The sequence below is a fragment of the Gobius niger genome, assembly GCF_951799975.1.
Source record: "Gobius niger genome assembly, chromosome: 8".
NCBI classification, from domain to species: domain Eukaryota; kingdom Metazoa; phylum Chordata; class Actinopteri; order Gobiiformes; family Gobiidae; genus Gobius; species Gobius niger.
In genome coordinates, this window is record NC_136859.1 from 13130897 (window position 1) to 13144917 (window position 14021).

Sequence of the window (14021 nt, forward strand, 5' to 3'; positions counted from 1 at the left end):
AACATAGAAACAATACATTTCTTTCTTTGTCCTGTGTAATTTAACCTGTTTGTGATCATTTAGGTTTTGTAATTTTACTACTACAGCCTGGACCGCTGAAGGCTACACTCAAACACTCTACACTAATGTGTTGCCCACTTGTTGCTTTGTGAACCTGTTGGCTGAGTCGACTTGTTGCCATGGAGATTCAGAGGGTCATCCTGCGAGACAGGTGGGAGGTCGGCACAGCTCAACTGCACTAAACATCTTCTCCGATTTAGCACGCTTCAGGACATATATCTTCACAAGTGTCCAGAAGCCAAAGAAGACCACACATACCGCACCCTGATAGTGCCCTCGCTCTGCTACGGTCTGTCCCGCTGTATCTTTGGCAGATAGGTTACATGCCCGACGTGTTTCGGCAGGTTTTTCCACGTCGCAGCCAAACACGATCAGCGGTGGGCGGGTCACTCGCTCAGACACTCTTGACTGATTTATGGGCATTTTGGCGCTGAGCCGCGGCGTGTCTTTGGCCAAGTGTGGACAGGTTGAAGTCCGGATTCTGATGGTAACAGGTGACAGAGCCAGGGGTGGAGGTCAAGACACCATATGGAGGTCACACTTAATGTTGACTTCAAATTCAGTTTTAGTCTAATCTTTTGACCAAACTGCTCTTTAGCTTTTGGCAAAAAAACTGACCAATTATTGCTTCATTAAGTATACATAAGGTATCAACGAAGGGGAATTGGGAAAATTTAAACCTAAACCAACAAGGGACACTTTTTGTGTGTCCTGTGTCAAACGGTGGAACAGTCTGGAGGATAATCACATATTCAAGTTAATGTATAAACAACTCGAGTTTCGTGTGGATTGAGAATGTGTCTATTGAGTATAATTGATATACTGATTCATCGGAAATATTCAGGAACCTGTGCAGGAATTTCAAAATTGTACATTTTTAAAGTTGACTATGAAGAAATGTGCTTATATTGGCTTGTTAAAGGCCCTATACCTGACATTTTATTATATTCAGCAAGGAAAGAAGAAGCCACCAAATTAAAATGTTAGTTGTGGTCTGAACTCTTTCCTACCATATTTGTAGCATCCCTATTCTTCACAGGGACGAGTTTAGAGAAGGCACATTTCACAACTTGTGGGGTCACTTGTCAGGGCCACTGTCACAGAAATGCTAGAACACTTGCCTGCAAGTTTGTGAAAGTGATATAAAAAATATCAAATATTTTATAATTAGATGCACCGTGTTTTTCCCTCAAATGTCTGAGCTTACAATATACTGAAGAAGGCTTTAACAACTGTTCCGTTACTAGAAAAGACATCAGCTATAGTGTCGTTAAGATGCTCGAATAAATGATCATTTATTAATTTAGTCAAGTTTTAGTTAGAGACATGTGTTGGCCTGTTGTACAATGATGTTTTAGAGTTACAGAGTATTTTGAAAGTCATTGATACATGTGTGAAAGATCCATTTGTATGATCTGGGGCTTCTTTGATTTAAAACAAAATGTTAAATTAAGTTTTGCTTGGATGATAAGTCTTGACCAATTCATCCCAACTGTTCCTTTTCATTTAGCTTTAATTAGTTATCTGAAGATGTGTCCACAATTTTTGTCTACCAATATTAAATGTGTCTCAGTTTGAAGGGAAAGTTAAACAGGCCTGCCAGAGAAGCAAGAGTTCAGGATGGGCGTAGGTCTGGTCTCCTTGCTCCTAACAGCGAGCAGATGGTCACTGCACTAACAGAATCAAATAGGCTGATTTAGTTAGACACGCGCACATTTATTCTGCAAGAAACGAGTCTCACGGGGAGGATTTTTCCAAGATCCGTCAACTGCATAAAAAAGGGAGGTTTATCTAGAGCAGATTTTCTATTAAAGACCTGAGTCATTGACATGAAATGTGCAGTTCTGATGTTGGCCTTTTGTTGGACTGTCAGAGAAGGCGATGTGCTTACAAAGGCGGCTGGCACATGGTGTAATCAAATCACTGGGAATTTTCACTTGTTTTTCAGAAGCCTTAAGTGAACTCCATATAAAATGACCATTGGGTGTGAGGGCAAATATGTAGACATTGTGATCATCGTCTGGCTTCGTTAACTTTCTCCTCTGAGCGCAATCGGCCAAATCTGTCAAACGTTCTGGCCAAGGATTCACAAAGAATTCTACAAGAATGTAAGATGGTTATTATCAAAGCAAACCTGTACGTGCTGAATGACTGTGATACTGTATGAATGGTGTAAGCGGTGAGTGAGGGATAATCTCCTGAAGTGGTAAGTGTTTTTATGATGTGAGTGATGTAATGATGCTGCTCTTCTCCATCTATTACTCTGTATACATTTTATGAACTTATGTGAGTATACATGCGTTTCCAATGACTTCATGCATAGTTCCGGCGGCCATTTTGAATACCGAAGTAGAATTATGCAGTACTACAACATGTGACAATATCTCTACTCAGGAGGAAAATGAAAGACAACTCGACAGTGGCATTTTTATTTACTTGTAGTCATTGCTTGAGAAGATAACACCTACAACACGGCAACCAGCAAATGTGGCACAGACGTAGCAGCTCTGTCTGTCGAGCTACAGCAGGATTTACTGAAGATCTGCTTCACTCTGAAGACTAAATGAACACGTCAAAGAGGAAACAGAAAACCTTTCTCTGTGGTTTTTACAGTTTGTCATGTTGACAGAGTCTCAGTCTGAGTCAGTGTTTGAGCTGCGCAAGGTGTTAGCATGCTACTGGTTAGCAACTGTCAACCAACTGTCAATGGCTTCAACATGATACACATATGTGTGGCTGAAATCTGTGAACACTGAGGAAATACTACATCAACAGCTCAGCTCTGACCTCTGTCACATGTTGTAGCCAAGGCTAGATGTTTGGAGTCTGGTTCAGGCCTTTCTCTTGGAGAGGTCAGAGCTGAGCTGTTGAAGCTAAATGCTAACCGGTAGGATGCTAATGTCTTCAACACTGACTCGCTGGTTTCTTCACATAAAAATGTGCTCTCTAGAGCCGTGTTTTTCCCGCTATCTTCTTGAGCAATGATTACGAGTACATAAAAATGCCACTGTCAATCAATTGTCTTTCATTTTCATCCTGAGTAGAGATTTTGTTACATGTTGTAGTACTGCATAATTCTACTTCGGTATTGAAAATGGCCCCCGTAACAACAAAAGTCACATGACTGAAAAGCATGTATAACATCAACCTGTCCAGGGGCTGTGGGTGGAAATTAGCATGATGAGAGTGTATAAAATTGTGAAAGCAATTATTATTATGTATACCGTATTTGTGATGGATGCTGATTGGGTAGCACTGTAGTATCATGGTTAGCAATTCTGCCTCGTATTCAGAAGGTCCGAATTCCAAAATCTTTCTGCGCGGAGTTTGCGTGTTCTTGGCTTTGTCCTGGCTGTTTCCCCTACTTCTACAACATGTACAATAACAGATTGACTTTATTTAATTACAAAGACAGGCTATAGAGTAGAAACAGCAACCGTTTTCAAAAAGGATCTGGACTGAACTCCTTTGTTAACGATTCCATTGGGACTTGGCATAATACATTTGTACACATAATACATCCTCTTCCTGGACACTAAATGCGTTCTCTAAATGTGCAGCTGCAGAGTAGGTAGAGGTTGGTTAAGGTGAGTCCCACTAAAAGGATCGGTCATTAAGTTGCATAATCTACAGTTAAACAGCGCGTAGCCGGACGGATTATTTCGACGCTCGTCACTGTCTCTATTGTTGCGTTCCTGCGATTAGGTATCAATCTCATTAGTATATCCTGCCCATAAGAAGAGAAGGTATGAAGAGCAGGCTCACAAAGACTGCACCTAACTGGCTTATGGGGCTCAAGACAGTGAGCTTTAAAAGACGGCTCATCCGTCTCAATGCTCAATATTTGAACACACTATATTTAACACTGCAAAGGGCCGTGCAGTGTCTTCATAAAGCCTGCATTTGCCTCAGCTTTGATAACATGAGAAAGTAAATTCAGTAATCAAATATTGGCTGCTAAAAGTATTATAGCTAATCTTGTTTTTCCACTTAATGCTTACAAGGGTAACGTCATTGACCTCACTTGACTCCAACTTCTAATTTGATTTGTTTGTACTTTGACCTTTGTCAATTCTATTTGAGCTGCTCTATAAAGGGAGAGATATAAAGAAGAGCATTGTTTTTGGCCTAACTGAACTGGAACGTTATCGCACACTAAATCAAGATCTCACCCCAAATGAATTTGTGTCACTTGAAGAACATTTTGGTCTTTATTCACTGGCTCTTTAATCTCACGTTTTCACAGATATTCTCTAATATTCCCTACTCCCACACAACAATAAATATCAATATGAAAATTAGGGATGTACCAATCTGATACTGGTATTGGATATCGGAGCTGACACTGGAAAAATATGATATTGGGGCTCATCGCTTTAAAAAAAAAACTTTTCCAGCTAAATCTAGGGGCGCATATGGGCATGCTACCCAGATAGCAAAATGGCATTGTTTCAGTATTGATATAGTGTCACTGTTGAAGGGACTATACCTAGTTTAAAAATGTTAAAATTAAGTGTTTTCCTCCCCCTACATGTTCCAGCCATGTAATGTGTAGAATGAGCCCTGACCTGTTCACCACAACTGCCTCTAAAATCCTGCACTGTCGCTCAGAAAGTTGTTCCTTCGGGTCCGAAGTGCCGTCATTCACGAGCTTAATATAGAAAGTGCAGTTACGCATAAGACCTGAGGTGGCAGTAGTGAGTATAAAATGACCAACTTGCATCTAGTCTCTTTAAGGTCCGTGATTGAAAGCGCTTGTTATGAAAGATGAACACGTTGATTTGTGATCTTTTCTGACATGGAATCAATGTCATGGAAATAACATTGATTAGGGGTTGTACAGATGCCAAAATTCATTTTCAAAACATGGATGCCTAGTCTTAACCTCCGCGAATGTATTAAAGGGGCTGGATGCAAGTTAGTCATTTTATGCTCACTACTGCCACCTCAGGTCTTATGCGTAACTGCAGCTTCTATATTAAGCTTTTGCATGACGGCAGTTGACCCGAATTAACATATTTTTGAGTGACAGTGCAGGATTTTAGAGGCAGTTGTGGTGAACAGGTCTGAGCTCATTCTACACATTAGGACATGGCTGGAACATGTAGGGGGATGAAAATACTTAGTTTTCACATTTTTAAACTCCGTATAGTCCCTTTAATCGTCGTGCAAAATGCCGTGGCGAGCAGTAGCATGCTAAAGCTAACGGCTACTAATCAAGGCTGGCTCAGAAACTATAGAAATAAGTAAAGTGGCATAATAAAATAAAATCAGGCTCTGCTAGAGTGGCCAAGTGTTTGTTTTTTAGTTTATGAAATTCTGTGAAAGAATAGATGATATAACATTTTTTTTAATGCACAACTTGTAATGATCAGATCAATCAATGATCAATGTAACCTCAATCGCCCGCCATATACCATATACCCTTGTTAAATGTGTTTATTAATAGATGTAATTGATAATTGATCTGTAACATCATGACAAGAAAAGATAAGACTTTATTGATCTTAAAATGGAGAAAACAGGACCATTCACTTTTTCACTCAAGAGAGTCTCTTGGTATCAGTTAACATCAGATATCGGCAGACACTCAAACCCCCGGTATCGGTATCAGAAGCCAAATATTGGTGCACCTCTAATGAAAATGTATTTACAAATATGGAATTTGCTGATTACTGTTGCAATGTTAATTTAGGCAAACCCAGGTTGAGTATTGCCATTTTAAAACTACAAAGGGGGTCTTTTACCAAGTGTTTGCTCATGTGCAAAACAAGTAGCATGTGCAAAAACGGATCAGCAGCAGTAATTTGTGCATTTTCTCGTTTACATATTAGGTTTAGCGCTCTAATACTGTAATACATGCAATTTCAAAAGGTCTTTTCGGTGCAACATGCTCACAAATAGCAACAGTACAGGATATTTTCCAGCTTGCACTCGCTATTTATCACTTGTCCTGATAAATGACCCCTAAGAGCACGTGCTACATACTCTCCTTTTAATTTCTGTGTTTCACTCAAACATAACAAAGGACCACAGTCTATGCGATATAGTAACAACACTGTAAAATACCACAATCCCGATTATACCGAGATCCTACAATACCATCCAACATCACGTCCCACTGTGTTCTTGATTCTCTAATCCTTTCCCCTGTTTTCAGACCACACAGCCTGACCTTTATTTCAAATATACTGTTGCCTTCTGAAATCGCTGGCTCCGTACTGTACTTTGAGCCAGAAATCGGTTTAGAAAATGCAGCAAATTTAAAACGTCACCTAAGTTTGACGGGATGAACGCCACATCTCAACTTAAGCTCTCCAAAATTTAGCGAGGGGTGGATAGTCCCGATAAGCCAGTCAGCGGAAAAGTAGCGTCAGTAGTTTGTGCATGCTGCTGTTGCATTTTTTAATGTTCATAGTGTCATTGCCCTGCTATGTCCGACTCACTTGCTGCTGGTGTGTTTACAGCGTGTACTATAAGCCAGGGTCAGTATGGAGGCCCGCTGTTTCCGATGCTATTTTGTCACTATTCTTGGGTGCAGTCTTAATAGCAGTGCTTCAAGCGTGGTTAGCCATCTGTGGTCAAAGCCATGTGACCTGCAGTCTCCTTACTGCACAGCTTCACCTCTGTAGCTCCAATACAAATCATGACTAGGGATGTCACGATTCTACATTTCTGATTATTGTTGCGATTTCTCGATTATTCCCGATGATCAAAATTAAGAAAATACAGATAATTTCACAAACACTTAACAGGCCTGTCTAAATGTTCACAAAAAAGAAATTATAAGTGCATTTTCTCTAGTTTGGAAAAATCTAAAAACTTCTAGACTGGAGAGCCTCATTTGTTTTTTGTCATGTTTTTGTCACTTTTTTTGTCGCTCTTTAGCCACTTTTATGTTGTATTATTGTTGCTTTACTGGCATGGTTTTGTTCCTCTATTGTCTCTTTTTTGTCACTCTTTTGTGACTTTTGTTGCTTTTGCATTGCTTATTTTGTCATGTTTTTATCGCTTTTCTATCACATATTTTTTGCAATTTCATCCTCGTGTTTGTTGCTATTTTTACATTTTTTTGAAAGAAACTTTTAAACTTAGGTAAGCCCAACTGGGGAAAATGTGCTTGGCTCAGGTGGGGGTTATGTAGGGATTCAAGGGATATTTCAGGATTTTTGACATAGGGCCTCATTTCCTAGTTATCCAGAGTGTTGATATTTTTTATTCATGCAGTCTTTATATTTGAAGAGTTTAGTGGCGCTAGGCTATAGCGCATGTAACTATGGTAACTAGTAGCCTGCACTAAAAACAGTCTGACCCGCTCCACAGTGCATCTGAGGCAAGTCACTTATAACACCAGACTAACCATATAAATGTCTGTGTTGATTAATTTTTAATATATAACTTACCTTGCATCACATGAATGACCGCATTTCAAGGGACTACTTTCTAGCAGATCACTCCGCCGCTGTGTAGCTTACAACCACGAAGCTGATGCTGCTCAAATCTAAGTTCTTTTAAATGCGTAATGGTTATATTTATTCTATTGACGCAGACATTTATATTGGTAGCTTGGTGTTATAAGTGAGTAAGGCTACTAATTACCATAGACATCCACTAGCCTAGCACTAGCCTAGCACCGCTAAACTCTTCAATTATAAAGACTGCATGAATTAAAAAATATATATCTCTCCAGAAATCACTCTGGATAACTAGGAAATGAGGCCCTATGTCAAAAATCCTGAAATATCCCTTTAAGGGTTGTTTTAATTGAAAACCTATTGAACATATGGTATCTGTTATCTTCATATTATTATTAGCCATATCTAAGGGAAGCAAATTGATGGGAATGTTTTCAGAAGATATTGTCTCATGTGCTTACGATTAACCTACCGTGAGCTTTTATAACAGCAATAAATGTAAAACTGATTAATCTTGACCTTGCTAATCATGACACATCAAGCATCTCTTCATTTCTAAAGGTCTGAACCATATCTATTTACCATTTTTCTGAGCATTGTGTGTTTTGTGTCATGATTTAAACAGCGATTTTGACTCTTTTGCAATGTTTCTCTCCGCTGCTGCGAAGAGGGGTTGCCGGTTCAAGTCCCTCTCCAGCTGTTTGTCCTGCAAGTGTCACTGAAAGGCGGTGTGATGGCTAGGGCCCCACAATAGGTCAGACGTGCTATTTCTAATTACAGAGCTGTACTTAGCGTATAGGGAGGGCTCTCGGTGCACTCTCCTGCTATAATTACAATCAGGCGGGACTCAGGCTGGCAGCGCAGGCTCTGTGTACGGGGCCGTGGTGTTAAACCACCCGTGGCTCTCATTAGAGGACACCAGCTCTAACTAGAGGAGTCTGCACGCGCTCAGACAGACATTACAGCTATGGTTCATGGGTTGTTTTTTTTTACGGCGTTCTGGCAAGCGCGGTTTCACACTTTTTTCCTGTCGTAACACACATGCATAGATGTATATGTGCACACGGCGGCACCCTGAGAGCGAGCGTGATCTCAAATAGACTTATTATGAATGGAGCTGGGAAAGAGCCAATTAGGAGTGTCTGATTCTAATTAGGCTATTCGTTTTACAAGTCCAGAAGGGAACCACGGAGGGCACGAAGTCAGCGAGCGGGGAGGGCGCTTAGACACGGATTTGAATGTTAGGAAGTGGTGCAGACGGAAAAAAGTGTTGGAAAATATTGAAAAGAGGGCACACGGTGGTTGAGTGGTCAGTGCTCCTGCTCTGCGACTCTGATCCTGAGTTTTCCTTAAGAGATGGGGATGAGTCCTGGCCGTGCACCTGCCCACTACTCCAGGTTTAGGCCTTTAAAGGATGGGTCAATACAGATCTCCCTTGTCGACTTAAATATTTTTGCAGATTTTTGCAGAACGAAATAAAAAGTTGTTTATGAGACTAAAATGATGACTATAATATCCAGAAATTCAGACTAAAAATAACTACCCTATTTTCCGGACTATAAGTCACACTTTTTTCATAGTTTGCCTTGGGGTGCTCATGTGCGACTTATATATCTTGTCAACGGTGCAGTTATGCCTCCATGCCCAGGTAGTTGCCAAGGCTGGTGCCACTTATACTCCAGATTTATAGGTTTTTTTCTTCTTCATTGTGCAGTTTTTGGCTGGTGCGACTTAAACTCTGGAGTGACTTATTGTTCGGAAAATACGGTAAAAATGAAAAGCAGAGGCTAAAATCATCCAAACTTCCAATGGGAGTTTTAAAGAGCCTCAAGTCATTTAAATTCACTGCCAAAGGAACAGGTTTGTGCTTTGTCCATGTGGAAGAAGAAACATGAAGCAGTGGATCTTGATCATATCGACTAAATCCATTTCAGATTAAGTCGACTAAATTTACATTCAATTCTAGACGACTAAAACTAGACGAAAACGGAAGAGAATCATTTCACTAAAACAGGGGTTTCCAAACTACGGCCCGTGGGCCACCTTCAATTGGCCTGCTGCAAAGTCTAAAGATATAATTGTTTTTGTTTTTTTTGCTTTAATTTAATATATCTAAATTAAATGAAAAAACATCAAAAGAAAGCTGTGATTCTGTGAGTCTGTATGTGGCCCTCGGTGAAAAAGGTTTGAACACCCCTGGACTAAAAGTAAATGACATTTTCGTCAAAGGACTAAGACCAAAACTAAACTGAAATATGTTGTAAAAATGATCACCGCAAATGACTATGCCTTAACCTTAATGATAAAATGTCCTCTCCCCAAGTTATAGTCACTATTCTCCAACATTAAGTGGAAGAGTCTCCAGTCATAGATAGGAGGAAGATAGGAGAGGGAAAGTGGGAGTAAGGGAGGGAGGGAGAGGGGGTGGACGGGAGTAACCTGATCTGGGTCCTGATAAAGCCACATTTATTTTGGAGGGCAACAGAAACAGCTCGTGTCACTACGCAGATCTACGGGAAACTGTAACGTAACACACAGACCGAGGGAAGTGTGATTACAGACAATTAGCCCCAAACATTAAAACCTCTCACGTTTGTTATTCTAATCACCCTTTTTCTTAAAAAACAAAAACCTCCAACAGCCTATTCACATTGTTGAGATCTATACACAATTCACGTCTAAAATGTTGAGCTGCATTGATTAAAAGAACTTTTCTGCGTATTATCTTTTGTGTCTTAGATTTCATGTTTAATTAACGGATTAAGCAATCAGTAAAAATAGCAAGAACATTGAGGCATCCAACTGCCGCCAATAACACTGCCTCAGAAGTACAGAAGTGTTAGAAGTTGCCATTTTTAAAGATGATAATTTATTAGATATCAAGTAGTCACCGTTGGAAACTACAGTGTAGGGCTAATGGCACATCGAACTCCTCCCCTTAGAAGAAGTTCAGACCTGCATCGGGAAGTTCAAAATGGACAAAGCTCGATGACATAATTGCTTCAAAGTTGAGCCTAACACATCATATAACTGGAGTCGTATGTACGTGACAGATTGAATGATTGTGCTGCACTGTAGTGATATCATCAACATTTACAGAGTGTCCACGTGCTGAACACACTCCCTCTCTCCGGGGCCTGGGCGGTGTGTGTGTGTGTGTGTGTGTGTGTGTGTGTGTCTAAGTGTTTGGGTGGAGTTTCTGAGCCGCTCTGTCTGAGCTAAAGCTGTTTCTTCTGGACCGATACCAACTATTCTCTTGACATTTATTTTTGTGGCAGGGCTTCGCAATTTTGGACATTTCAAATGCGATTACGTTTGTGATGTCTGTTTTCAGATCTCCGCTCAGTTTGTCGTACACTTTGAGAGGAGACTGAAACATGAATTGTTAGACTTCTGAACTTCTGCACAATCACACACACACATGTTTACAGAGGTATAAAGTACAGGGTTCACAGGTTTAGGTGTCTGTGTGGAGACAGGGTAGTTTATTGTTTGCAAAAGAAATTGTGCTGCATTGCAAGTTCAAGTTGATAGTGATTATTTCTGCGCCCCATAATGCATTAGATAGTAGTTACAGAGCAGATGTACAGTAGTTGTGCTTTTGTGACCTGACCCACATAGGCAACCCATAGACAACTCACAGTAGGGTAAGCTCTACTTAATGCAACTACACAGACACCTACTTGAGCTTACAGCCACCTGGGCCGGTGCCATTAGTGCAAAATACTCGTGCCGAAAAGAAGTTGGCAAAGCCCGAAGGACAAAAGTCCACCGTATTTAGGGCAGTTTCTCGCTTCTCTCTGTCCTTAAAGCACGGTCCCCTCTGGTCTCTCAAATGAAAGTTTTGGCTTGCACTGGTGTGACTCGACCAATCGAAAGCATCAGACACATTCACACAGACAAAGTAATTGAGTGAACAGCGCAGACAGTCTGGCATGTCGATCAAAACAACACATTTCTCTTGTTTTGGACCGGTCTGAAGAGCTGATAGATGGATGGAGAGGTGCATGTACAGACAGAGACTAACAAGCGCAGGCTGAAGAAGGGGCTGGACGGAGCTCAGAGAGACCACCATAATTAAAGCACTACTGGCCAGTTGGTCAGTTGCCTTGGTAACCACAGACACAGATGAACGGGCTTATGTGAAATATAAAACTGTAAAACCGAGTGCTGCATCATTAAATTAAACCCAACCCCAATTAGACGTTGCATTATGACCTCCCCGAGTTTCCAGTGATTCTCAAACTTTTCACACCAATGGCACCTGAGGAGATATATGGCTTTCCAAGTAGAAAAACTAGTGCCAAACCAGTTCTAAAATAGGACTAATGTATCTCAATATGTACCTCGGGCTGTGTGGGTCTGTGTGTCTGTCATGCTCTCTCTGCTGTTGTGCAAGTTGTGCATAATTGGTAGTTTTAACTATGAACTTCGCTCAAGAGTTCCAAACGGGTCCCCAGGCGCTGTGCTGTAGTCGCTCACTGCTCCTGACAGGTTTAACCCCAGCATCATTGAAGGATGGGTCAAATGTGGAGGACCCACTGACCCACAACAACAAACTTCTCCCATAATCTTGTTGCTGGACACTAACTGCAACCCTTAGTTTGTCTCCATTGTCCAACACTGTATTCTTGCCCATTGTTCATGGTCTGATGTGGACAAAATGTTAATGTGCTGACGAGTATAATCCAAAGACCTGACTACTATGATATGAATAAATTACGTTTTTTTCCCATCCTCCTCTTGGCAGTTGTGATAATGTCAGACCTCATTGGCAAGCCTTGTATGTGATCATGCAGCTTGATTTATGACTGATTCTCTGCAGGTGTACGTGCATGAAGTCAGTCCATTTGAGAAGCGTGTGCACCTTGCCCCAGCAGCTCATATAAAACAGGTAAGGCAGCGAGTGTACAGCGGTTATCATAACTCAATATAACTTCTTGTTTATCTCGTAAGTGTGGCCAAAGTTCAGTTCGCCTCAAAGAAAGGACTTTGGAAGCTGCGTTGTTGACGTGAACTGACAGAATTCTCACACCATTCTGTGCGAATCTGGAATATATTCAGATCCCACCGCGACAGGCACCGCGCTGCTCTCACGGCGGCTATTGTCTGCCCATCAAACCGCTATTGTGTCCGGCGCATGCATGTGTGCGCTGATTGACTTGTGCAGAAGCGAGTGGGAATAGACGTGTGTGTGTACACGTATGAAAGCATTCCTCCAAAGCTTCACAGGCCTCTAAATGCAAAAGCAACACTCACTGATGTTGGATGTGACAATGCTGGCTCAAAACAACAAGTTAAAGAGGCCATTGTCACAAAAGAACGACGCAGAGGAAGCAATGGGGTACCAAGAAATAATAGTAATGCTAGCAGTACTGTCATTTCCTATGCCAAATACTTTCCCAATGATTGCTGAAGTACTGTATGTTGCACTTCACCCTGTAGCCAGCTAGCTAGGTTAGCTCGGCAGTTCATAAGTTAATCGTCAACTTATACAGTAATGATTAATCCACAGATGGGTCAAACAATGTGATAATAATCCTTTTGTCTCCCTGTGCAGAATATCAGCTCGAACTTGCTGCGTATGGTGACGTTAGCATTAGCCAGCACATTTTCCCCGCATCCACACGTCTTGCCTCCTTATCACAGCGGGTGACATCATGGCTACTGGTAAGGGCGCACGCTGATACTACACTGTTGACATCATGTGGTAACTCTAACCGTGTTTACCTCTCCACCTGCACCATCATTGTGAGCTCACGGTGTGGTCAGCAAAATGACGGTCACTGAAACTCAAAACCCCGAGCTGCGCCACGGGAAAGTCTCTGCAGATAACGCCTGGCGGAGCTGCTAATTGTAGCCTGTGCGCTTTTTGTTGGCTCAGTGCTGCAGTGGGAGGATTTGGTTTGGGTTTCTGGAGACACTGCGCAGAGTAAACAGTAAAATGTGGAAGGATTAACATCGCCTGTAGTAAAGGCTCTCTTATAAAACCATGTTCATTATTTGCTAAATTCAAGGCCGCAGCCATGAATTTCAGCAAGGTTTTAATCATACACCTTCTTTTTCATTTCGACTTCATACTGAGCATTTCAGTCTCAAATATTTTTCTGGACATTTTATTCATGAAAAGCTGCATATTTTGAATGTCTCAACATTGCGTAACAATATAATTAAATAAGAAGAATTGGGATTTATATTCTTTACCAAACACTGAACAAATAATAAGTTAGTTACATGGTCTGTAAAGGGATAACCCATTGTTGTAGACTTTTTTTTTTTTTGTAGAAGGTTCATACTGTCTTCTTAGGTTAAGAATATTACAGGTTCTGAGGAAGATCACAGGAAGTGATCGAAACTAGTCAAGCAGGTAAACTTAACCTTCTGTCCTACTATAAGAAACAAACCTGTAATATTCCATTGTAGTAGAGATTTTCAAATATTATCAACTGGACTGGGTTTGTTGAATTGACTCTGTGCACAACTTCAAATCATAACAATGCCGCCTAAGAAGTGACTTCCTGTTTCGATCCGGCACACCAAAATAAA